Source organism: Molothrus aeneus, chromosome 2 (genome assembly GCF_037042795.1).
Source record: "Molothrus aeneus isolate 106 chromosome 2, BPBGC_Maene_1.0, whole genome shotgun sequence".
Taxonomy (NCBI): Eukaryota; Metazoa; Chordata; class Aves; order Passeriformes; family Icteridae; genus Molothrus; species Molothrus aeneus.
In genome coordinates this window covers 101,138,296-101,165,758 of record NC_089647.1, presented here as the reverse complement: position 1 = coordinate 101,165,758, position 27,463 = coordinate 101,138,296, and the positions used below count along the sequence as shown (strand labels likewise).

Sequence of the window (27,463 nt, the reverse complement as noted above, 5' to 3'; positions counted from 1 at the left end):
CTTCAGAGAAACAGAAATTGACTGAATTGAGTTTACACTTTTGTTTTCCTCTAGTGAAAATGAACATAAATGAAGTACAGACAGACATTTTTCTATTTGATACAGCACACAGTTGGCATCTAAACATGAAGTTCTTAAATGACAAAAAAACCACAGAGGTGTAGATCTTGATATTTCACCAGGATTTTTTTCCAACCATAATTTTTTTTCCTTCCTCTCTTTAAGCTCCTACAACACTTGTAGAAGTTCTCCCCAAAAATTTCAGAACTGTAGAAGCCTATCAAACAGAATAATCCATGCTGGAAAACCCAAGAACTACAGAGATCAGGCTGTCCACAAAACAGAGCAGAAGAGCAGATCTCATTAAAGGTGTATTTCCCAATACTGAAAAAGCAAATTAGCCTGCTGTTTCTGCATTACAGTATTTTAAAATGTGTTTATAGATGTACTACAGCAACACACTTCCCCCTCCTCCCCCAGTCCCAAAAGAAATGCTTTAATGCTTCCCCTCTTGGTACTTCCACATCCTATCACCTCATTCATCAATTATTGCTTTGCTTTTTATTTTCTGTATTTTACGTAAGTACAACTGAACTGCAAAGCTAGAAATGTAAAGTTTATGCAATTATGACTTAATTGCTACCAGGCCTTTAGTCTTCAAGAGAAAAATATTGAGATAATAGTGGGGTTTTGTGTCCCAGTTAGAAGAACAAATGCATTATGCAGTTGAATAGCTTTAATTTCTTTAATACAAATGGACAAAACAGTGAAGGACATTACTGGAACTTTAGAGAGAAATGACAATTATCACTGAATAAAAGAGCTCAGCATACCTCAGTATTCTGTCTTAAAAGCAGTTGACAACCTAGGGAGACTTTTTAGGTTTGGTTTCTATTCAGTATTCTTAAATGCTGAACCATGAACTCCATTATCAAAAAGGAGAAAATTAAGGAGTTCCAAACAACTTCCTGTGTACAGAGATAGGAGCAGGGACACCGAGGAGGGCTCAGAACATCCGATCTTATGCCACTGACAAAGCTGCAAAATAAATCTATCTAAAATATCTTCTCAGTGTAGACACCAGTAAAACTCATTTCCACTTAACCTCAACCTTCTGAAACAAGAAGAATAGATAAAAACTACTGCTGTTCACATCCTTCAGCTCTGATTCCATTAAGCTGTGCCTCTGCTGCAAGAAATACTTACAATAGAGGGATAGTTATTAGCATTACCAGATAATTGGGGAAAATTATGTTTTTTATTTTGCAAAAGGACTACTTGAGTATTATACTGCTTAACTAAAAGAATCATTAAAAATAAGTGCCAAAGAAAATACTGACCACTTTTTAACCTTAGAATTGTATAAGCAACAGCATATGAACAGTGGGGAATAAAAGACTAAAGGTGCCATCCTGATCAGAGCCAAGTAACAAAGATAAAAACCACACAGTAACTTCAGATACAGCCCATAATGTTCACAGTTTATACCAAGAAGCATAAGCATGCTACAGATCTCTGTTTTCTCAAGGTTTGCTCCAGTTTGTATTTCTCCACCTTCTTTCACAAATCTCTTAAAGGAACACATGCAAAACAAGGCAATTAAATAAGCCCATTCATGGAAACCAATGTATATTTTCAGGTCATGCTCAGTACAACTCCTTATACAGCTCAGATTTTTTTCTTTCCCACTCTTTGCAAATTTAATATATTTTATTTAGGCCCCTTAATAACTTTCAACAATTGGTCAGTCATTTATACCATAGTGCACAATGCTTTTTTACCTGAACTCCTTGAAGGCACAGGGGCAATTCTAGAAGAGTTTTAAACAAAAAGCTTAGAGTACTAGTTTGGAAACAGGGGCTCTCAAAAATGTGATAGAAAATATACAGTTTTCATCATAGAACAAATGCAGGTAAGTAACTCTTATTTACTCAACACTTTAAATCTGTTTCTCATTACCAAAGGACAAATTCCTGTTTTCATGTAATTCTTCTGTTGTGAAAGGGAAGGGTCATAAGGATGTGTGTTTAACAGTGTTTAGAGTTCAATTCAGGCATGCTGGGTTCACAGTATTTTAGGAACGTAGTAATGAACCAAAGTAAGCCTTAGTCAATGGCTGCACCCTAGAACTTACTCACCTGGAATTGAGAAGGGTAGCTACCTTGACTTATATTCCGCCTTTTTTTAGCACTCCAGTCACAGCTGTACCATAAAGAGCTAGCACTGGCACATGCACAGTTTTCTACCCCCCCCCCCCACTACTGACATATTAACTTGAAATCAATTTGAAAACTTTTATGTTTCTCCTTCAGAAGCATTACATTATTTCTCTTAGGTACTGCAGTGCAATTGATCAACCCCTGCTTTCATCTCTTTTTTTTTTTAAGATTAGTTTGAGCTGTTTCTCCTCTTCTGTTTGTTTTGCTTCTAATTAAATGGCAGTATTGTTTTCCTCAGATGGAATTATTAGAAAGCATCTTGAGTTATAATAAAAGTGATAAACACAACATCCATTACTTTATTGTGTATTATTAAGGAGCAATATTTTAAAGAGAATGTCTACTTGTCTTCATCTAATCAGAGAAAATGGAAAAAGACTTATCAAATTGAAGTATGTACATTTTCCAGATGACTTTCTTGAACACTGTTTAAAAACAATTCTTCATGTTCCAGTAATCCATATACCTTTTGGACAATTTCTCTTCAGCTCATGTACTCTGGAGGTGTTTTTAAAAAAACAATAACAACAAAAAACAAGCCAAAAAAACCAAAAAAAAAAATTACCAGGAGAAAATAAGCTCTTAGCATGGTATTATTTGTAACTTAAATATTCCATTAAGGCATCCTGTAATTTAAAATAATCTGATTTTTGTAACGAACAATTTAATAGCTTGATTTATAATAAAATTGAAGAGCATTAACAGTGTATTTTGTAGATTTTTGTATTCATAAAGTCAATCTTAAAGCACACATCATAGGACATTATCTAGCTTACAGATATTTAGGTGCTCAGCACCATTTACTGTTCCACCAGTAGCCCTACAGAACCTAAATGTGAGCACACACTACACTGCAGTAATATCCTTGTCCTTTTGCTTGCAACATGTACCTGGACAAAAGCAAGGTTATCAAACATTGAAAAAGATCTCAGCTTTCATTATTTTTCTTCCAGATTGAAACTTCAGGTTAAAGCATACTATGATGTCACTTCTGCTGTGGTACAATGCCAAAAATCTGTTCTATGTAACTACCAGGCATTTGCAGACATTAAGCAATTCACATGACGTTCAGAATTATTTTTGATTTACAGCAGAGAACTTCACCACCACAGTCAGCCATATGTAATTTTATCTGTCCTGCAGTTCCTCAATAAAATGGCAAAGTCTATTAGAGAAGGAAAAGGAAGTTAGGAAAAAATTTACCATGCATCACACAAATGTAATTGATCCCAGAGGTCCATTTTAATCTTTATCTATCATTGCACCTCAAATAAGATCCAATTATTTCAGCTTCACAGGTAGACTGGCTTTTCAACCCAACAAATATGAATGAGCCTTGAAATGATTTTAAAAAAATGTAAATTAACATTGCCAAAATATACATGTTACGTACCAAGCTGTCAAATCCCACACTTTAAACATCAAACTGAATCTGCAGCTCCCCAGTTTAAATCTTTAGCACAACACATCCTCTCTAACGTTAGCAACACAGCCCAAGGACTGCTACCCCCAGTACAATGCCACGCTTGAGCAGTACAGCTCACCTGGTGTTCCACCTCAAGCAGCAACACTCCAGGCCAGTGGGAGCCTTATCAACAGGGGCAGCTTCTCCTCACAGCCTTGTACCAGACCCTTCTCGACCACATGGCCCAGAACAGTGCACACAGTCTTCCAGATCACCCAACACATGGCTCTCTCAATGTCAGGGCTCCAGAGCAGATGAAAAATCTGTAAATATGCTCAACAGAATAGTCTCACTTTCATCCCTGCTTCCATTTCACTACTGCAACCCAGCTTCCACTATTTCATTCTCAGCATTGTATGCAAAACCAGCTTCAAGGGTAGGAAATATACCATATTTTCCTTTCTAAGTATTAGCTACATTCACAACAGGTTGTAGAAAGGTGGAAGTGGTCAGGTCATTCATCTGTACAGTAACTTCCAGAAGCACAAATTAGGCTGGGGGTCCCATCATACAGCCCTTACCTTTGAGATTTAACCATGTAAAAACACATTCTTATTTTCATGCATTACATTCATAATGTTACTTCCACACCCTGCACCATCATCCTTCTATTCAATACTAGAAGTTATTCTCCAAATTTGGCAATCTGAATTGTTTCAGATTGCTAGAAGAGCATGGGCTTGGCAATTTGGGCCATTTGGTGGGAGCTGCTATGTTGTAACTATTTCTGCACCTCACAAATTACAAAGAGATTTAAAAAATCATTAAAATATCAGAAAGCGAGCAAGAAAAATTCCAAAATACTTTGATAGTCACAAAGTGAAAGTTACTACTGTTATTAATGAATTCTTTTAAAAACTGAGCTATTAAAAAGAAGAACTAGGTGTAAGAACCAGTTTTTTTTTTAATTACCCATTGATTTTAAAGTGGGAAAGTAAATTTGCTAGCGTAAACAGTTTATTTATTTTTTCAATAACTGAATGATCTCTTCTCACTAGCGTTGAAGCTTTATGTAGATTAATTCTTTAAGGACAGCATACCTCCTCTTGCTTAATTTCTTTGAAGAGCAGCAAGATAACAAGCTTGATCTGCCTTCCATTTTCACTGAAATAGCCAACAATAGCTCAAATGTTATTTTAAGTGACTATAACTGGAACAGTCAAACAAAAGGTCACCCATTTTACTGGTATGGAAAAATACAGGATTGGCCTCCAAGGCTTCCAGGGCTGTTCAGTAGTTTGTATGATCAAAGGCGAACAGACTCTGACCTTAATACAAATATCTTCCTATCTCCCCTCATCCATACATATTATTTGCAATACAATTTTAATCACTTTATTTTACAGTGATATATATAGATAAATTGTGATTTATCTCAGAAGAAGAAAAGAAAACCAAAACAAAAATCTCCAAGCATCCAAACTTATAGTTAAAACAATCCTAAGTTTCAAATACATTAATTACAAATATTCATTGATTTTTTTTTCTGTGAGTTACATCATATTATTGAGTCAGCAGAGGCAACTGAAAAGCAACTAGGTTAATAGATGGAAGGCCATGCCATTTTTTTTTTTTTGCTGATATGTTGTTCACTCACAGACCTTTAGGCAAGTAAAACGTCAATGAGTATAGAATTTACTGAAACAGATTTAATGATCTCCAAATGACAGGAATAGCTATTTGCTTGGGAAAAGCATAGTCACAGTTCACCTTCTGAAAATACTGTTTTGTTACTATTATTGTGGGCATCCCACACTGTCACCTTCATACTGAAATCTGGTTTTATTTACACCAGTAGTAAAGATTTTAAAGAGAGTCAAGCAACATATTTGCTATACTGAAGCTACAGATTTCTTTAAATCCTAAGCTGAAAAAAAACCATTTGAGCCCTCCAATTTTTTCAAGAAATATTTCAATTATTTCAATTTGATTTGCTGTGCTACAGCACCTAATTTCTCTCTAATCCCCCTCATTTCTATATATAGAGGTTCTGTGTTTGAAGCTCCTCCTGGCTGGCTGGCAGTCTTCTTCCTTCATCCAGTTCATGTTTTTGTCACTGACTTTACAGGATATGCACCACCTCTTACATCAGAAGATGTTTTCTATGCCACCTATTCCTCCTTGCTCTTGATGATGGGTCTAAGCCCAGCAGTTCCCCAATTCCCTTAAAGACAGGAAATTCTTTACAAACCTAGGTTAGACCATCAAACAGGTCTCCCACAGTAACTCTGGGTCCCATGACCATCCATGAGAGTACCCTTGCTTCCGCCTACAGTAACACCCCCAAATTATCACCCCTGTGACTTCCCTCCCATCATGCACATGGAATCACCTATTGCAGCAGCATCGTGGCTCTCCCACTTTCCATCTGATCTTCCCTATGCACACTGGCCCAGCAGAAGGCAGCAAATGCCATTGTGGTTATTATTACAGGCCAGCCACAGACACACAGACTGGGGTTCCCCTTTTCTTGCCCAATCTCTTCTCTAACCACCTGCCTGTTTCTGTCAGACCTGAATATGCATGCAACAGGCCTGGAGAACATGCCCCCTCTGCCAAAGTTGACTAGGAATTGGGCAAGCAGTTCAGGAGTTACTGGCAGGGTGGGAGGACAAGCTAATGGACAGATGGATGGACAGATGGATGGACAGATGGAACAATTGCATAAGCAACCTTCCCTCAAACTAAAATAAAACTTTGAAGTCCCACCTGTTCCACAAAGCATTTCATCAGCACTAGCCACTCCCCACTTCAAGGTTTTCTGTTTTATAATAGGCTATACAGCATAAAGAAGTAGCTTTAGTCTGTAGACTTAGCAGATCAACACATTCCTGACTGTACATCACGATGTACAGCCACAGTGCTCCATAAATAACTGCCTTTAAACACAAGCTGTACACAAACAAGATTTCACAGTTAAGGAGAAAAAGAATGGTTGCATAAAAACATTATAACGGCATGTAATTTGAAACATCCTTTGTAGTAATAATGCCAGCAAGGAAAGGAGAAAAAAAGCATGAGCTTCTGGGGTGGTTTTATTTTCAGGTTCTTTTTTATTTCTTTTTTTTTATTTCTGTTGGGGGGGGGGTTGTTTTGTTTTTCAAGAAATACGAAAAGAAGTAGAGAAGTAAAAATAAAGACTACTACCAATTAAAGGATCTGCAAAGGCGTCTTGCATCTCAACAGCCTAAGATTGCGTGAAGGGATAGAGAAGAAGCTGTGCTAGATGAACAGATGGATCAGGAAAGTGTGAAGAGGTCCATAAGGTAGACTAAAGTTTTAAAGCATGAAACTTCTGAAGCCAGCACAGATTCCTGTAGGTGTTTTCATAAAAGGATTAGTTAAGGTGAGGCAAGTTGGGGGTTTCTTTGGGTTTGAAAAAGCTTATAGGTGTAGGTAGGTAACAGCACACTATGTGTCCATGTCTGGAGTGGTGGATTTGGGAATACTCCATCCTTGTCCAACATGCACGGCAAGACTGGAAGCATTTTTGCAGAGGTTAAGCGAACAACCTGATGGCAACATTGTGGATGCCATAGATCAAGAGTAGAAACAAAAATAGAGGGAGATCAGAGCCAGGAGAAAAGGGGGGGAAAAAAGCCTGCTTGCACCAAAGACATTAGCTTTGTTTTAGTTAGAATTCTCTTTTCAAGTGCTCAAAAGAAAATATTGCAACAGTGTCCTTACCATGAGCTGAGCAGGGAAGTTTGTTTGTTCCCCAGAAAAAGAAAAATAATTTAGTTTTACACAACTTCTTCCTACTGACATTTTAGGAATAAACATACTTCTAGGAAAACACTGCTTTTGAGCAGAAGGTCTACCTCGAAAACCTCCTGAGGGCCCTTTTCCATCACTGATGTTAATTATCACTTCAAAATACCCCATGCAATCCTAGTAAAAACAGCAGTAGAAAGTAGGAGAGTGAGTATTCTATATTTATTAATAGATACAGCCTCATTTCAGTAAACACCCATCTTGCAATAAAAAAAGGTTATCATTAAAAGTAGTGTACGTTCTGAGGGTCACAATTGAAAATTAGTAACAGCTACTGTCACTGCTATGACAATTGCCTAGTTTTTGACTAACAAACAGCTTTAATTTTTGGATGAATAATCCCATCTATAAATAACCCATAAGCACAACAAACAATTTTTCATCTCAAATGGTATATAACATTAAAAGCAAACTTGTTTTAGTGTATTGTAAACCTATGCCCATCTCCTGCTCATCATCATTACATTTATATTTACACAACACAGGAAACACTGAAGAGCTTCCAGTATGCCTACCAACTATTTTGAACAACATCAACTTGAAATATCAATTAAGATATGTTAAAACCAGTTCCATATCCTATATGAGATGCTATATGTTTTGACAACTTTAAGATTTCTTCACCTCTGAAAGGGGTCACAAAGTCAGATGGGCCTTAATCCTGCATACACTCATTTATAAGCAATGCAACTAAGGTCAAACACATGCTGAACTTACCATGTGCACAAATATTTGTAGAGAAGGTTTAAGTGACTCCAGGGAATAAACAAAATGCAGCCAAGTGTTCAAAATCAAAAACCAAAAAGGAAAATGTTGCTGCAATTTTTCTTTTAGCTACTGGAAATTTTATTGAACACGAGAGGTTAACAGGAATTTAGAACAAGTGTAATAGGTCTGACAAGAAGAGCTCTAGCAACAGCTGACTACAACATGCCCCCACCTTCCATGCACCTCGGTTTTGCTATTAATATTTCAGGTAACAGCTAAAAATGCAGCCTAAAAACAAACACAAAACCAATCCATGCCAAAAACAAAACAAACAAACAAAAAAACCCCCCACTCTTACCATGTTAAAAGAAGCAGAATGACCAAACTACACTATATTTATTCACTGAAAATGCCTGTGACAAACCTGCAATTAACATATGCTGCAACACACAAGATACAACAAATCTCAGTGTGCCTGGTACGAGTAAGAGCCAGCAGAGGGTAATACCCAAATCCTTCTAGCACACTTCTGTTGTCTACTACAGATCTCCCATCAGAGCACCATCCTCTTCACCATCACCTAGAAATGCATCCAGATGAGAAGAGAGAGGAGAGAATAGCAGCACACACCACCAAGCATCATGAGCCCCCAACACTCAGGCACACTGGACCTTCTGCTCTACACCAGCACAGTGCTGGTGTATCCTGAAGCAAACACTGGGAGCTTTTGAGAAGTGAATTACATGAAAAACACACAAAAAATAAATATGACCTTCTTAAGATTAGGAAATATAGCAGCAAGTAGAAAGCGTATAAACAAAAATTTACTATGCTATCAAGTTTAATTCAAAATATCCTGTGCTTTAAAAACAAATATATAGAAGTACAAAGTCTCACTTGCTAGTACAAAGCTTAAAAAGCTGGCAGTTACGTTGCAGCCATGAAATCAGATTGGTTTAACAAGTTAAAATATCACCCAGAATACCACATACAGGCCAAACAGAAGGATCTACCCTCTCAAAGTCAGGAAGTGATGAGACTGAAAATCCCTCGATGTACATTCACTTTGCATATAAAGTGGGACTTCACAGCTGAGAACTTTACAGCTCACTTCATAAGCACTAACTCAAAGCAAACTAAACACACTGAAAAACTCTGGGTGTTTCTACACCAGACAGCAATCCCATAGAATCATGAATTTAGTAAGGACTTCAAAAAACATCAATTTTAGGATCCCAGCTTCTCTGAATGTGATTATGAAGTCCGCCAAAACATACTTTTTCATAGAAATCATATTAAGTGTAAGCTGTTTCTCCAAATTCACTAAGAAATGTATAGCTCCTACAATACAGGATGACTTTTAAACACTAACACCTAATTACGAAGAGAAGAAAGGAATGAAAAAAGTTTTGGTTTCACACTTGAGCTCCAAGAAATATTTTTTTTGATACTTAACAGTTGAATAAATATTTTATTCTACTGAACCTTGCAGCCACATGCTCCCCTTCCTTCAGCTGAATACAGCAGTGTGTTACCATCAACATCTGTACTACTACAGTCATCTGTAAGAACACATTAACAGAGAGAGTGATACAATTTACCAAAACTATGTGGCTGGCATGCTGAAGATTCAGTTAAAAATTGATTCACACTTTGGGTTTTTCTCTCCCCTCCTTTTATTTTTTTTTTAAATAATATTGCCAGGCAAGTATTTCTTGTAAGTGCCAACTACATCACCACGATAAGATTATATTCTTTTCTCCAAATAAGTGTCAGTGTTAAATTGTCTTATTATTATAAATAAATAACTAAATTTCAAGACACTAGTAGGCAATTCCACCACTAAAAGGCTGCATTAAGAATTCAAATTTGAAGCCAGGCTGGAACACACAAACATCGCTGCTGAAGTGATGTTAGAAAAATAAATCTAATTACACTAAAGCTAGAATTAAAAGCTTCTGGGGATCTAACAGTTCAGTATCACAGAAAGTCATCATACAATAACTATAGCTATTCCACATGCACTTTCCTCATTTTAAAACACAGCAATAGAATATTTTTACTCCACATCAGCTAAACGTAACTTACATCGCAAACTTCATATGACTGAGAAGAGGAACACAACTTGAGAGCCCATACATTCATTTCTGAAAGTTACTTTGCCTAAAGGAAACAGGCATGGAAGTTCTCTAAAGCTAACCTATTTCCAATGAAATTCTCACAGTTGCTTCAAAGAAGAGAGGAAAAAAAATGCAATATTTCTATAGCAACACAGTTTAAGACATGCAGCACCTTTTATATTTATTTTGTTCCTTCTTTGTGACTTAGTCAAGATATTTAACACAACTATTTCTGCCATGCTAAAATGTCTTCATTAACAGTGACAAAGAAATATATTACCATGTTCTAAATTTAGAAAATAGTTAAAAGCTGAATATATTGGTCTTGTGAACATTCAGAACTGTAACATTTTTCCTTAATTCGCATTTAACATTATGAAACTGCACAGACTCAGCAGTAGGGCTGATGTTGTAATGCTGATTTCCTCCATTTATGCACTATTTTAATGTTTAATTTATATTATAAAATTAATGCTTACTGCTCGTGATGCAGAAAGAAAGCTGTTATAACCATTCACAAACAAATCTTAATCTAGATACTAAAGTATCAGAGCTAAAACACAGAATTTGGACAGGAAATGAAGTCTATTATTCATTAGATTACAAACATTCATCATTCTCATGTTAGAAATAACATCAGAATGTTCCGAAGTAAAAATCAAGATAATACTCCAGAGTTTATAGATTTAGCTCATGGGTAATACTAAAATTCTTTAAAATTCTCAAATAGAAATTATGACAAATATAAGGCATTCTTGTTCTCTTCACATGATGAGCACGCAGTTCACAATGACACATTTATCCTCCATGTCAACACATTTCCAGAGTAGCTCTCTCTCATTACTGTTTCATGACCCATGTTCATGCTTCACACACAATAAGCATATAACCAAAAAAGGATTTCATAAATAAGAACTCATATCCTAGTCAGAAGTTAAATAGTACCTAGGAAAAACTCTTGGTTAGGTCCTTTCTGTCCAGATTCCTATTGCTGTTATATGTTTGAGAGAGAGTGAAAGCCAGTGCTTGCTTACATGTGAGCAGTTCTCAAGAGCTTCCATATATAGTCAGTATTACAAATAGTTATTTTTATAGCAGCACTGAACTGACTTTTCAATATATACAGAGAGGGTGTCTTCTGCTTACAGAAATTATTCCGTTATTCTACCTTGTACTTCCAGTCTTAGCTCTTCTCTCATTCATGGTCTTGCTCCACACAACAACAGAAAGAGTCACTGCTAGTGTAAGGCCAGCCTGGGACTACAGCTCCCAGAATACCAGGTTGGAAGGGACCCCAAGGATCATTTGGCCCAGCCTTTCCTGGAAAAACTGCAATCTAGACAAGATGGCCCAGGACCCTCTCCAGCTGGGTCTTGCATGGGTCCAGTGTTGGGGAAACCAACAGTTTGCTGGGAAGATTGGTTATTCCTTCAGCTGATTGCTCCTGTTGTGAAAAACATTCCTCTCATGTCCCATTGGAATATCCCCAGGAATAACTGGTACCCATCACCTCTCATCTTTTCCATAGGACTCCTGGCAAAAGGGAGTCTTCATCTTCTTTGTAGCCACATTTAAAATACTGGAACATGATGTTAATTAGATCAGTGCTTCAATAACAGCTTCCACCAAACTAACCCAAACCTCTATCTTATAAAGAGGCTGTCTTTGTACTGATCATGCAGTTTTTTACACTTCCCTGTAGCTGCTTCACTGGTAAAGAAGGTTTATGAAATGTATAATCTCAAGGGTTTTGTTAGGAACATACACCTAGAGTATGCATTTCAGTACTCAAATCTCCAAGTCTATTTATTCCCCCATTATTATTAAAATAAACTGATAGGATCTACAAGAACATTAAAAAGGATCTGCAATTTTTTTGTTTCAACACCAAGTTTTGAAAACTAAGCCAGGGCACATCAGCTACATTAACAGGTTTATTGCAACTCTCATTTTAAAGTTAGACAAAAGGAATCAAAACAATATCAAGTTTCAGTTTCCATAAAATTCCAATCTAAAATGTTAAAAAAAAACTTTAACATAAACTAACCATGGATTATATATCAGATTCACTAAAATATCCACATTAAGTTAAAGTTAAAAAATTAGCATAATGCAAATATTTTTTTACATGTGTATTTTTAAAGATAATTTCTTTCAACAGCAGGCAATGGCAAGTCCAACACGCACTGGAGTTAATTTTAAAATATTTAAAACATAGTATAGCATTTGCTCCTTGCAAGGTTTGATTTCTACAGCTATAGATTTTTCCCTGCTCCTATAAAATATGGTCTTTCACCAGTTATAATGTGCCATCCAGTTCTTCTGCATGCTGGAAAAATCTAAGGAGCTAAATCAAGGCAACCAAGATTTTCGCACAATTCTGATGTTATTATCTAAATACTACCGTTTTAGGTAACCACTGGGAAACAAGCCCATATTCCTGAGAGTTATTTAATGTAGAGGCTTCTTGAGGCAAGAGATCTCTCCTTGAAGAGCATCTTGCCAGAAGTACAAAGGGGGAGATTTTCTTTCCTATTGCCAGATGAGCAAAATGAGAGAAATTCTCAACACCCACACAACTAGAGGTAGTATTTAAGTCTGCACAATAGAAAAGGCCAATACTTTTCTTATTCAATCCACCTATTAAAAATGGCACTTCGTGCTTCTACTACACACACATATATTTTATAAAAAGCTTGCTTTTTTTTCCACCAACTGCAGATCTTTTTGCTGTTAAAAGCACACACGCTAAGACAGGAACAGTCTTAATGATCACACTGTTTTAGGCAAACCCAAAAGACAATCTGAAATGCTAAATTTTCACACACTTACACCGCATCTGGGAACTAAATAGTTAAGTGTACACATAGATAGTAAAATAAAGTGGGCCTTGTAGATTGTACTAGCCAAGGAGCCAGGATCAGCTGGCCAAATACAACTTGATCTTTCATTACACTGGAAGCTGGTGGTGCTTAAAAATTCTCTGAAAAACAGCATAGAGGCATGAGGAAAACAAAAGAAACTAAGGACAATTTTAAACTTCCCTCATGCAGTACCGCAGAGGCACTTATGATCTGCGTTTACCAGTGTGCCAATGGATTTTCCCAGCCCTCCTCTGTCATACATTCTCTTACAGCCTGTTTGAGACCTTGCAAAGCTTTACTCGATAAACACCTATTAGTAATATATGATTCTTCCAGATGTGACCGTGACTAATGTATTACCATCCTGACAAGCCTACTGAGTACAAGCCAGGTAATAGCTTCCCTCGCCCGAGGCACAGCACCAGGAATATGCACAATCATTACTAATTTCAGCATGGCAGTGGCAGGCTGTTGCTGCCTCTCACAGCTACCTGCCGCAGCCATGCTCGGTTCTGCACGATGCAGACGGCAGGAGGATCTCTGCGAGCAAGGCTGGAGTAGTTCAGCATCAGCAACAGCGTGCAGAGCCCTCACATTCATAGAGAGAACCGAATAGGAGCTCAGCTTCTTGCTCCTCCAGCCCTAGAAAAGGCATTGCTGCAGACACACAAAACCCTGCTTGAAAAAAATCCTTTCGCCTTCCGTATGCTCCAAGGACAGCAACCGAGGTTTCCCTGCTCACCCGCCAATATAAAAGACGAAAGCTGAGAGCAGAAGCAAGGAACAGCCCAGCGACGGGAATCCCGGCATCCCTCATCTTCCTAGCGGCAAGAGGTGAGGAGCAGCCTTCTCTCTCTCCTGGGTGTTGTCCCCTCTGATGCTCTCCATCACCACCTGCCTACCTCGGAACAACTGGTACGTTTCCTCACAACTGGCACCGACAATGCATAAGCCCAGCAACAGGGTGACTGATTAAAAAAATAAAATAAAACAAAACAAAAAAAAAACCCAAAACCGCACACAAAAAAAAAAAAACAAACCCAAATCCACCCAACAGCGAAACAGTGCCTCCGCCAAATCATAATAACCTAAGGAGCATCTTTTTTAGAAAAAGCTCTAAGCGCTTCCAGTGCGACGGAAGAGGGTATCGGGGAGGAAGCGGGGAGAGCTCACCAAGGCAAGGCACACGGGCGGAATCCCGCGGGCGGAATCCCACGGGCGGCGCTCCCCGCACCCCGCGGCACCACCGGCGGGACCGAGCGAGGGCCGCGCCCGCCGGCTCTGCCCCCTCCCGAGAGGGGCGGCCGCGGACCCCGCGAGCCGCGGACCCCGCCGGGCTCCGCAGCCTCGCCCCCAGGCCCTTCCCGGCGCCTCGGGCGCACCTGGGCTGGGAACGGAGCCGCGAGCAGACATTGACCGGCCCCAGCGGGATGGGAGGAGGGCGGCAGGCGGCCGCCAGCGGCGGCTGGGGAGTCGCGGCTGGCCGAGGAGGAGAGGGGACGGACAGGGAGCCGAGGGAAGGGGGTGAGGCGCGGGGTTGCCTCGCCGCAGCAGCGGCAGGAGCCCGACAGCCGGGCGGCGACAGGTGAGGGCGGCGGGGGGCATGGGGCGAACCCCCAGCGCGGCTCCCCTACCTGCGCTCCGGCGCCGCCGCTGCTCTCGGTGCACCCGCTGGCGCTTCCCTGCCCGCCGCCGCCCCCTCGCTGCGCTCCCCCGCCCGCCGCGCTCAGCCCACCCCGCTGGCCGCAGGGCCCGCCCCCAACCCGCACTAACGTCTCCGCCCACCAATAGCAGAGGATGGAGGTGTCCCAGGCCACGCCTTCTCCCGCCTCGACCAATAGCAGCTAGTCATGGGTCCCCCTCCCCGCCCCCGTCACCGCCCCCCGTCACCGCCCCGGCAGCTGCCGCGCAGCGGGCGCGGGGCGCGGGGCGCGGCGTGGTCCCGGTCCCGGTCCCGGTCCCGGTCCCGGTCCCGGTCCCGGTCCCGGTCCCGTGGGTCGCGTCGGGCGGTCCCGGGGACAGGCCCGGTCATGGGGGACGTGGGGACACCTTCGCAGGGGGAGGGGCGGGGGCCAGCCCCCAGCAGCAGGGCCCGGCACGGCACGGCCCGGCCCGGCCCGGCACGGCACGGCACGGCTGTGGGGGATGTGTCCCTCGCTAACGGAGGGGGCAGGGGGCTTTTCGTGCGGGGGATTCCGCGGAACGGATGGGCTTCCTCTTTTTATTTTTTTAATTTCTTTTTTTGGCATGTAAGCTGGTCCCCGCCTCCGGCGCGCAGAGCCGTTTGTCACCGGCTGCGGGGCGGGGAGGTGGGAGAAGCGCCGTAGGAGCTGCTGCTGCTTGTGCTGGAGGGGTGGAGAGAAGGAGAGCGGCTGGAGAGAAGGGGATGTTAAAATTCAGTATCTCCGGTGAAAATGCCTCCAGCCCTTAAGCGTTTCTCCATCTTTTTTTACGAAACTCTCATCTGGCCTTTCAGAATCTGTGGTTGGCGCCTGTAAGGCTTTCACCTTTTAGCTTTACTCACACATAATAACAGTTTTAAAGTAAAAGCCACTTTCCAGCCGATATCGAATATCAGATGCATCACGGCAAAATGTAGCTCTGCGAGTTATGGATGCTTGAACGCGACTCCCATTTTCTTGGTAATGCTTCAATGGTTATTTAAATTAGAAAAATGTTATGAAGCCCAATGGACATAACATGCTGCAGAATTCAGCAATGCTTGCGTATTGCAACCAAAAGAATATTTCTTCTTTAATAATATAGGATCTAGAAAGATCTGCACAGACAGATAGCAGAATTTAAGGCATTGCAGTGCATAAAAATCAGGCATCTCATTTTCATTTGTTGTTCCACACAGACTGCTTCATGAGCCTTGGGGCACTGAACTGTTTTAGTTTGGATCAGAGATGCACTTTTGAAGTAAATGCTGTCATCATCTCTGCTAACAGCGCTGTAATTCAGAGTGTGGAGTGGTGCTGGAGTGCATGAAATAGTTCCCTTTTGTATAAAGCTAAACGAATGCATTCCAGCCACAAATGAGCACTGGGTAGGACTCAAACTGAACTAGTCAAACACCAGGAATCCCTAAGGTGAGTACAGCCTGAAGATCAGGCCCTCAGCACCAAGGGCTGCACTCCACAGCTCTGATAGAGCTCGGTGCTTGCCAGAGAAGTTGGAGATTTGGAGCTTTGTAGTTCAGAAGGAAGGTCCCAGGGGATTTCTAGTGTAACATCTGAAAGTAACATCTGATTCCTGGTTCACAGCTGGCACTCAACCGATGCCTAAAAGCTTTGATGCTTAAAAGTCTGCCAGAACTTCCAGTTCGTGTATGGATCATCCCATATTCTTGTGTCAGGAGTACATCACACCATCCACAGCTATAAGGATGACTTGAGCTGAGTAAAAAATGTGCTACCACTGCTGCTGATCCAGATATTGTCAGTGGATTTTGTCGTCCTTATTAATCTCCCTACACCTGCAACAGATTCCAGGATAGAAGGCAGTGGTGCTGCAAGTTTAAAATGAAAATAAATGACTGGGTAGTGGTTTAATGATTAAAAATAACTGAATGAACTTCCAATAACATATGTTAGCAATGAAAACATTTTTTTTCTATCAGTGTATCTTGTCATTTTAATATGAGGCCAGATTGTAAGAAATGTAGCACACATAAAGTTTTTGTAAGAAAGCATACAGAGAACCACTGTGGTAGCAAAGTCAGAGCTTATTTTTTCTTAAAACATACACAAAATCAATTTCTTTTTCTTACAGTGCTTCTCACAGGCAACCAGTTTAATGCACTAACATGACGTAGTTACTCCTTTTACTGAGATCTGTCTACTTTTGGAAGGTGTGTGTGAGAGAAATATGTTATTTGATAGATAAGATAAAACACTTTTTTATAAACTTTAATTCTTGAGGAGCTTGACTACAGACAGCAGTCCATAATTTTACATGTCTGAAATCAAACATCATAGCTCACTTGTCTTCTAGATTACTTTCATATTCATCATCATATTTTTTTGCCCTCATCTTGTGGTTGTAACAGAAATGTTAGAATACAAGAGATCTTTGTTTACTGTCTCCAAAAATATAAGGCTAATTTAACTCAGTTATAAAGATGGAATTTTCTAATATGAACCATTCAAATCAGGAATGATGTGGAGGCCAAACCCTTTTTTACTGACACTCACATCTATTATAAAGATTTTCTTTTGGCAAGCTAGACTACATTTCATAAGGTCACTAAAACAAAATGTAGGAAAAAATAAGTTTTACCAGGTGAAGCAATCATATATGACTCTGAATACAAATAAGCAGGTCTCATTCATAACAAGATATCTTTTTTTTTAGACAAACTTCCTGTTAAAAAAGGGGAAACACCCAAGTTTCCTAAGAGCCAGATAAGTGTTTTCTCCAGGAACTCCTAAAGGGATTGTGGAGTGATGAAGGCCAGAGGCAAACACCTGAAGGCAGCAGCCAGATTGTCTTGACTTCCCTTTTTGGTCCCAGACACTGGTTGGCTCAGTGTCAGGCTGGCCCTCCAGTACAGATCAGAGCAGTCTGATCAGTTCTGCTGGAATTGGTGAGAAGTGCCAAGTCCTACACGTGTCCTACTTCTCCGGAGCACCTGTGAGTCACCACTTCAGCTGGGTGCAAAGGCACCTCCTGGTTTGGTGGCCAACCAATGTCACACAGCCTGGAAGGAGAGACCTGCTTACCCACTGCATCCCTATTCTCACTGATACTAAGAGCCAAGGAGGAATAATTGAGTAATGAGCATTAGTTTAGTGAGGTGTGAATGTATGTAAAAGGGCCAAGATACTATCCTGGCGTTAGAAGAGCCTTTAAAAGGGCAAAAATCAATGGGAGTTTTTCTTAGCTGAAAAGTGCAGAAATTGGCACATGGATAGTAGCAGAATATTCATTTCTTCTTTCTTGCAATGACATTTCATTACACACAGAAGAAAGAAAAACCATGAAATAGTCAATAGATATTGTTTCTTTCCTAAGGTCTTAAGAGAAAACAGTGTAACAAAAGGGAGTGATGCTGGTTTTATTATTGTTCTCAACGAACTGGCTGTTGCTTTCCTGGGAACCAAGCTCTCAGTTGAGCAATCAGTACTTTTAAAATAATTTTATGGTGAATTTCCTATACAGTGTTGCACTTTTAATACATCCAATAGTCACAATTCTCAGGTGGCAGAGTCTGCATTGACATCCTTTTACAAAACTTTTCCTAAAATGTATATTTCAAAATGTGTAACTTGCAAGTATTGCTCTTGATTGTTTCATTTTGAAGATTAGGCTCATGATCAAAGAGCTACGGCTTTATTCCTTCCTGTGCAATCATTTCTGTGCAAGGCCTACAAATCAATTCTTTCTTCCTTCATTTGGTGGGCAATGCAATCAAAATGGCAAGTGGTTCACTCCACAAGATTTTCCTGGTGTGGGTGTGATGTGTGTGCTGGTAGGGATGAGGGGTTTCTGCACATCCCTGAGACAGAAATACAAGGCAGCTCTACCCAGCACTTCTAAGGTAGATGAAGTCTTTCCAAGAGCAGGAAAGTAACAGAAGAAATAGTACTTGGTCTTTAAGAAATAGTCTGTCTTCTTTAACAAGACTTGTTTAGGCTATGAAAAGTACCAGTGATCTAGAGCTTACCTACTCTCTGCCTCTTAGTTTAAAAATAGGTTTTCTGCACTGCTTAACCACCTGCTGTATTCTCCCCCTATGCATTAGCACTGCCCTTTCTGCTGGCTCCCTAAACATACGTGGGTAGATTGCGAGATACACATTCTGCTTTTACAGAGGCAGGACTCAGCCTAATTATAACCTGCAAGATCAGAATGTGACTGTTTTGACTTGCAGAAGCAAAGATGAATAACTGAATTGTTGGCATTTAATTTTAGATATTCTGAACTCAGTCCTCTTTTTACTGTAATTTATTGTACTTATGACAGTGCTGATACCTGAAGAAAATTACCTATATGTGCAAGTGATCATTTGCATTGTATTTTCCAATGAAGTAAATTGACTTTCAGCAAAGTAAAAACACTTTTGCTGTTCTTTTGTAAATCTAAAATCATTGTGGTTTTGTTATTTGTCTATGATGAGAAAATAATGGACAGAATAAAGTTTAAAAATATTTTTACCAGACTACAGTAATTTAGACAATCTGACATTTCAAGAACTATACATCTTTATTTCAATATTAATGACTAGTTCTGGTTAATGGATTTCATTCATCCTAATATCTCTTCCTGTGTGTAATAGGCACCTTCAGTGTTTACATAGGTAGCTTTGCCCATGATGTATTTCATCCTTGAGCATAATTTATAGTTCTATGTCAGCATCTGGTTGGAACAGACAGGGGTAAGATAACATGATTGCAGGGTGGCTTTCTGCTGAGGTAGTCTGTGTGTAAAGCTCTTGAGGGCAATTCCTGGTTGTCTAGACCCTTCAATGCTGCAGTCCTCACCTTCATCTCAGAACAATGGTACTGACATATATCATTACAGACTAGCACATCACTTTGTTTTCCACCTATTTTTCCCCCATGGAGCTCCGCTGCCCCCAGCAATGATGTCAGAATGAGTGTCCCTATGGTGTCCCTAGCAATGATGACAGATTAGATAGGATAGCTCACATATTTTTGTAGTGATTATTTTCTTAAAATCAGTCCCATTTTCAGAACATTTGTAGCTTTACATAAACAGTTTCCCAAAGCATGTCCCTTTCATCGTATTTAAATACTTTACTTTCCTTCAGCGTCTGACTTCTCCTTCTTACTCCTTTGTCTCTTGATTGCATTTAAACTATGTAGTTACTATTGTTTCAACCATACCAGCAGTATCCTCATTTGGGGGCTCTTTTGACCTAATTTTTAAGAGACAATATTTCTATATAAAAGAAGAATCACCCTTCCTTCTATAAGAAATATAATTTGTTAATTGTCTTTCTAAGTCAAGCCTCACGGAGAGTCCATGCTTCTACATTTAGTGTCTATATACACAATCAAAAAACTTCATATAATATATTAAATACAGCACCTAGGCTCATGTACCACTAAATGTAATCTCCAATTAAATAAAAAATATAACTTTGTTTAAATGTATTTTTAGTAAGGGGAAAGATGTGTATGTATTTTTGTAGCCTGACATACAAGAGATTATGTTCTGAAATCTGAATTTAAATATAGCAGAGAAATAGGGGATGGACAACAGCATCAATGCAGTTGTTTCAATTTTTATTTATTGTAACATGTATTATCATCACAATTTTTCTAAAATAGAGTCCTAGTCTTGGACAGAATTCTTACATAGATGGATCAGGTTTCATACAAACACAAAATAATAGAATCATCCTTGCTTCCCCCTGCCTTATAATTCAAGGGTTCATGGTGAGAGACCGTTGGGAAAGGATGAAGTAGATCACACGCATGATAGACAATTGGTTAAATATATCCAAATTTGTAGCATTGTGGCAGAGGTTTTTGAGGAAAACACTGAAGTAGCTTTCCTGATGTTTATGAGGAACTCAGCAAGAACACATAGGAGCACACAGGAGATAACATGGATGTGCATTCCTGAATTTTTAACACCCATCTATCCTGGGTAGGGTGGATGTGAGAGCTTAGGAGATGATATAGTGGGGACAAACTGTAAATGGACTTCCAAATGAAGACAGTGTATCCTAGTGCAGTAAAGATGGGGGGAACAAAGAGAGGGTTGTAGGAGAGGAAGATTTAGAACTTGCCATTTCCCATAGTGATGATGAATTATTAAGGTAGTTGGTGTCAAGGATAAGAAAACAGATGTTGCAGCAATAAATGTGTGGCATAATGAAAATTTGGATGAGTTTTAATTATGCATATAAATGCAGAAACTCTTCTACTGGAAATGTTAGGGAAAAGTGTTGTTAGGATTTCAGCATAATTTGGCTATGAAAAAAAGATGGAGGTGGAAAGTGCAGATAAGCGGCAGGCTAGATATGATTTGTCATGGTGACTGCAAAGGAGATGCAACTGAAACTGCTGTTTTAAACACATCATTCTTGGGGTCATGTCCCTGGAGAACAAATCTGAGCCAAATTTTCTGAGGCTTTCCTTTGAATAAAAACAGTCAGATCTGCAGTGAAGAGATGAATATTCAAAATAATAACTAAATCATCATAGGGTCACATTGTCATGAATACTGGAGGTGGGTCTTGAAAGAACGCCAAGTGACATGAAGTGGGGATGGGTAGATGCACAGAGAGAAAACAACAAAAAAAGGAAAAATCATGGAAACTTAAGGAGAATAAGGTTTCAGTAATGGATTATTATTTTTCAACTTTATCTCTGTTCAAAATCAGTAACAGTCAAAGGTAAAAGCAGATTATCTTGTGTCTAAGGGGAGAAACCTAGTTTACAGGGGTTCTGGAATGAAACTGGAGAAGAGGTAAATTTAATGAGCTTGGAGATGGGAATGAGGAGCAGAGCAGTTTGTAGCTGGTGAGAAAAGGGGATCAGAAAAAGAATATTTTTGGTGGGAGCGTGAGAACTGAAGGAGGAGTGAACAACAGTTTGCTCAGGATGGAAGAACTGAGGCAAACGGAGGAGTTGGAAAAGAAATTCTTAAATGTGACATGGAAGAAGGAAAGGAGTTACAGGAAGGGAAGTGATGGAAAGCACATGTCTTCATGTAGAAGACATTGGTGAGATCCCAATGTGGAGAGTGAAGGAGATGCAGAGTAGAGAGGAGCAGAGTAAAAGGGAGGATGATTCAGGGTAGCTAAAATCCTTCTTGAGATGACAGATGTTCCCCAACTGGAGAACGGAGAGTTACCTAACCAGGAAACAGGAAGAAATATAGAAGGATAAAAAAAGCTTGCAGTGGCGAAAAGGGGTGAAGTGAAGGATGTAGAAAATTAACAACAATCCTTGGGATGAAAGGAGAAATGAAGAAATCTGGGGAAAAGAGAAGGGAGAAAAATACCAAGAATTACTGATCATCTGCAAATTGTGGAAGGATTGACTGACAAGGCTTGATGGAGAAGATGACCTCAAGTATGAGGGTGAAAGGTATGATCATTGTTTTAAAGGGAGGAACACAGCATCAGAGATTCAAGAATATGGCTGATGGAAACCAGTGCAAGGCTGTAAGCCTTGGTATAGGCTGAACTGAAGGAGGAATGAACACAGAAGGGAGACATGGGACTCTTCAGCCAAGGGTTCAGGTGAATTGGTAAAGACTTACATGGGATACAATGAAAATAAAATAATGCCTTGAGCTGAATAAAGGGACAAGGCTGAAGATGGAGAGCAGACAGAAAGAAAATTATACGGGGAAGTGAGTAGGGTCATATTTAATGCTGCTAATAATGGAGAAAAAGGGATGTAGCCTGGGAGGCGTACAAACAGGGAAAGAGCAAAAGTCCAGTGTGATTGTCATGAAATGTATCTGGGGAGATGGAAATGAATGGAAAAGAGAAACTTCTGAAAGAGAGGGAAGATAAAAAAAGACTTGGTGAGGGTGAAAGGAACGACATATGAAAAAGTCATGGATGACAGGGGTTTTTTACAGAGACAAAGAAAGTGGGAGGAAAGAAGGGTGTAGGTGTGAAATGTGAAGATGCAAAAGACAGGTAGAAGCAGTAAGAAAGGAAGATGTAGCATAAAGACAAAATTTTCAAACTTGGATGGTAAAAATAATGATCTTAAATTCTGTTTAGCCATCTTAGTAGAAGGTGGCTTTAAAGCAGAGTCCCTCAAAATATTTTTCTTTTTTCTTTCCAGACATCATCTGCAAATAGTTACTCAGATGTGTGGGCTTTTCTCTGGAGAGAGCAGTGGGAAATGAACTATGGATTCCTACTCTGTCATCTTCAGTGTGTGCATTAGGTGGTGGTGGAAAGGCTGACAGAAACTATATTTAATAAAGTATCAGGTGATTCATTTGGCTGAGAGAAGGAATAGATGTTAATAGTACCATTCCTAAACAAGTGTAGATCTTTCTGTTTCACCACATTTGGCAGGTCTGTTTGGATGATGCCTAATACAGACTTCATCCTGAATGCAACCTAAATGGCTGAGACCAGGTTTATTTCAGCACTCTGCATTGGAGGGCCCTGCTGCTTGATAATAGTGTTGGCTTCTGTCTTAGGGACTTTCCTGTTTCTGCAGCTGCTTCTGCTTTGTTTGGAAGTGCACTTTTTTTCCCCCTGGACATGGACCTTGCTGTGCTTCTGTCACCTGGAGCTTGGGTTTCTGCAGAGAACAGCCCATAAGACCATGCCCAGGGATCAAAAGGCAGCTTTCCCATGTGAGCACAGAACACCCACTGGCAGAGTGAGTTCCTCCTAATGCTCCTGGCAGGCAGCTTTGGCTCCTGTGAAATTCAAAGTGTGTGTTTTTACATGCAAAGCTCTGGGACGGGATCCATCTTGCTGGAATGCACCGCTCAGTCCCTGGCAGGGCTCAGCAGCTGGGGCTCTTTGCTGAGGGGGTTCTGTTCTCACCTGTCCTGAAAGGTGACAAAGAAAGGTCTGCTGGTCTCGTGTTCTGCAGGCTCACCGTGGTGCTCTCCACCAGCATTTTTGTTTCAGTCATAATGCCCATAAAAAGCCTGTTTCCAAGAGAAGCTTTCTCCTTCCTGTTTTTGAGAAGGGATTTGGTTGTTAAGCCTGGGGAGCTGCAGCAGACTGTGGTTCTGATTTGTTTTCTAGGAATGACTAAGAGAGGAGGAGTTTGTACTCTCTGACTATATTCTGATGACGCTGTTAGCAACCACATTGCTTTAACTGTACTTTCAGCATGCTGAAAGTATGTTTTTAATCTTGCAAAACCCTCCTCAGTTTCTGATGTTGCTTCTCACATACATGATGCTATTTTCCATTTTTAGCTTCAATCCTTCTGGGTTTGGCACACAGGATTTTCCAGAAATATTTTCAAATGGATTTTCTCAACTTAGTAAACCAATTACTTTCATATATTTTCATTGTTGGCTGATGTCTGAAGATTTCTTGTTTTGAGTAAAACCCCTTGACCCTGGTTAAAACCAAAATTTTGTTTGACTATATAAGCATCTTAAAAGTGAAATATATTAAATCAGAAAAATTAAGAACTAGTATGGTGGAGATTTTGCTTTCAAGTTATAGCAAAGAATGCAGAGAAAAAAGTTCAGGTCTTGATCAGAATAATGGGATGTGGGATTAATTACTTGGTGGAAGCTGCATCAGAAAAAAGGTGGTGATTTGAATCCTCAGAGGCAAAATGAATGAATTACACAGTAGCTGGTTTTGGTTCAGGATGATGGTTGTCCCAGATTAGCTTCCCTGGTATCATTTTAACAGCATCCAACCACAACAGTGAATAGTTTCTTGTGTTTAGTCCCCAACCAGGGAAAAAATGTCTAAGAAAAAAATCTGGATGTGCAGCCTGATAGTCACTGCTGAAAATCTGAAAACATAAGGCTGCAGTTCTCCATCGTGGACCACTCCCTGATGAAACTAATATCTTTTTCTCCAAAACTGTGTTGGAACTAGTTATCCTGTACTGCAGTGACATCTACTGAAGGAAAGCAAAAAAAGTCTTGGGAAAGCAGTCTTTGCCTTTCTAAAACATAATACAAACATCAGGGATTTAATATATTATTGAACACTGAGAGGTTTAACATTTTTCCCTTTGTCAATTTCAGAGCTATTATTGTCTGTTTTTTAGGAAGCACCTATCACCACTATGTTCCCAGACTTTAAACACATAACTAATGTATTCTGTGACCTGTTTTGTATGCAAATACTTAATTCCTGAAAGATTGTGGTTTAGTTTTAGGTCATTCTCCATTTGAGAATGGAAGTAAAGGGACTTTTTTGCTCACTGAAGGAGGGGAGAGATTAGAATTTAGGGGTCTGGCAAGCATAAATATTGTTCAGACAGAGCTGGCTGCTGTGTGCCACAATGGGCTGAAAGGACAAGAGAATTGTCACTTCTACTACTAAGGGGAACTGCTTGTATTTTTATTACCTTTAGGTAGAGCATATTTGAATATGTGCTTTCTTTATGCTCTCCTCTTGTAGTAAGCAGTGTTTTATACTGGAGATGAACTAATGAATAGCAGACTAATGGGTTGCATTGTGTACAGCTGCTTGTAGGGGAGATCTGCCTCATTTGCTGGCAAAGTTTTGTGGTCTGTAGCTGCCTCATCCAGATACTTCCATCTCTTTCTTCCAGGGAACTGGATTATGGGATCTAATCTTCTTGCCATTGGCAGCAGTGTATGCAGGTCTCTGGATGAGGAGAAAAATGGGATTCATGCCTGCACTTCCATCCCTCAGAAGCAGAAAACATCTTGTCATTTTAGTTGCAAGATCCTCCTTGAAGGCGTACCTTCAAGCAGAAGAAGTCCCACTGCTGTCTGCATATGACAAACTATCAATGAACTATGAAAAAAAAATGTAGCAATGCAAAATATTGTTTGATTGAGATTACTGTTGTTTAAAAAAGACCTGAAAATACCAGCGGGAAGGGTTTATGGTTCTGCTCCCTTCTGCATTTTTTTTCTGGTCTTCCATCATGCAACACTTACAGCCTATAATTAAACCAGCTTGCTGCTATTTGCATTTTCATGAAAGGAGCCTCTCCTAACATACCTCTCTTAAATCTCCTATTTGATATCAAGTGAAATTTAATTTCAAGGCTTTACTCTTTGCAGATCATTTAACTCTTAATGGCTTTTCATCCTAAATCTATCTCTGCTTCTGTCTGAGCATATGTGTCTCCCTCCTCATCTCTCTGTCTCTCTTCCTCATTATTTGTTCACCTTTAAGCCATTCCAGAGCTATTGGAAAGACAGATTGCAAAGACAGAAGCCTGAATTTTGCTATTATGCTCTACAACTCTGGCATAAGTTCCTACACATTCCCATCAGAAATATTTCTGGAACTGAAAACCCAGCAAGGGAAAAAATGAGCTCTAGGCTGCTTATTAGTTAAATAGTTCTGTATGGCACTATTTGCACATGGGAGTAATATTTAAAGATTTAGCTGAACAGTCAAAGAATAGCGCTTTGCACAATATTCTTGGAAGTGCTTAACTTAAGGTCATACATAAAACTAAAATACAGTTTATATGCTCAGTTCTAGGTCCTTTGTGTAAGGCATCCCTTTAGAAAAGTAATAGCCAGCAGCAAAGCACGTCTAGCAAGTGGAATTTTCTGTTGATTTTCTCATTCCCTTCCCTATCTTTCTTTTTCCTGACAGAAACAGATGGAATTTTATTTTCTCACAATCACTATGAACTGAGACTAACAGCTCTTAAATTAGCAGTGAGGGGATGGAAAGGTGTGGAAAGCAACAAAAACATGCAAACCCTCTGTAACAGTCTGAACAGTGAAATGTGGAAATAAATCTTGTCAATCAATAAACCATAACTGCCCTGTGGCTTGTGGGTCACACCCAATACAGGTAACGATCCCTCAGTCCTTCATATAACTTGTGTATATTAAATAATTAAAAAAATATGCTGATTAGATCTTCCAAACTTCTATGCAAAAGAAGAGGACTGACATTTTATTTACTTACTGATAAAGTTTACAAAGGATTTTCTTTCAGCTTTGCAGTTGTTGTTTAACCATGGAAGTCTGAATTTCTGAGAACATTTCCTTTAGGTTCTTCTTTGCCCTTTTTAATCTTTTTTTTTTTTGCTCACTTTCTTCCAGAATTTGGTATTTTCTTTTTGTGACCATTATCGCATTTTTTAATTGTAGTATTTAATCACAAGAGATGGCACAATGGTAATAAGCTCAGTTTAAAACCTACTCCAGTTATCACATGGACATCTTCTGAGAAAGCAGCCACTTGACTTTCTTGTAGGCTGGTTCTGGAGCTGGTCTGGATGTGCTGCAGGTACTGGCCACAATATGATTGTCTGACACATGCCCCAGGAGTCACACAAAGACTCCCTGTGCTACAGCCATGTTTAATTTTGAGAAAGAAGACTTTCTAAATTGAACAGCTTAAATCACTTGCCCTCTAAGCAGGCTATATGGAAAGATGAGGAAATGAACTCTCAGAGAAGTAGAAGCTGCTGAGATGTCATTTTCTAAACCCTGACTGAGGTGTGTAGGAGGAAGGCCTGATGCAATGCTCAGTTTTGTTCCTGATGAGGATCTCCTGGTGGAAAATGCACATCACCTGAGCTGGAGTGAGGGCTCCCCTTCAGCACCAACAAGGTGGGGATGTCCTTTCAGGTATAGAAGTAAAGGAAGTAAAGGAGGAAATTCTCTGTGAGGGAAAGAAAACAGCTAAAGGTGAGGCATATTTCAAGCTCA

At 39.8% G+C, this 27,463-nt stretch overlaps 1 protein-coding gene across 2 annotated transcripts in view; it reads right to left on the bottom strand.

Annotated features, from left to right (window-relative positions):
* Window positions 1–14,852, bottom strand: part of CDKL5 (cyclin dependent kinase like 5) — a 127,484-nt gene extending 112,632 nt beyond the window's left edge. For both annotated transcript variants that reach the window (XM_066545402.1, XM_066545403.1), the window contains exon 1: window positions 14,785–14,852. The gene's annotated coding sequence lies outside the window, so the exon portion shown is untranslated. The remainder of the gene's footprint in view (window positions 1–14,784) is intronic.
* Window positions 14,853–27,463: the final 12,611 nt, after the last annotated feature.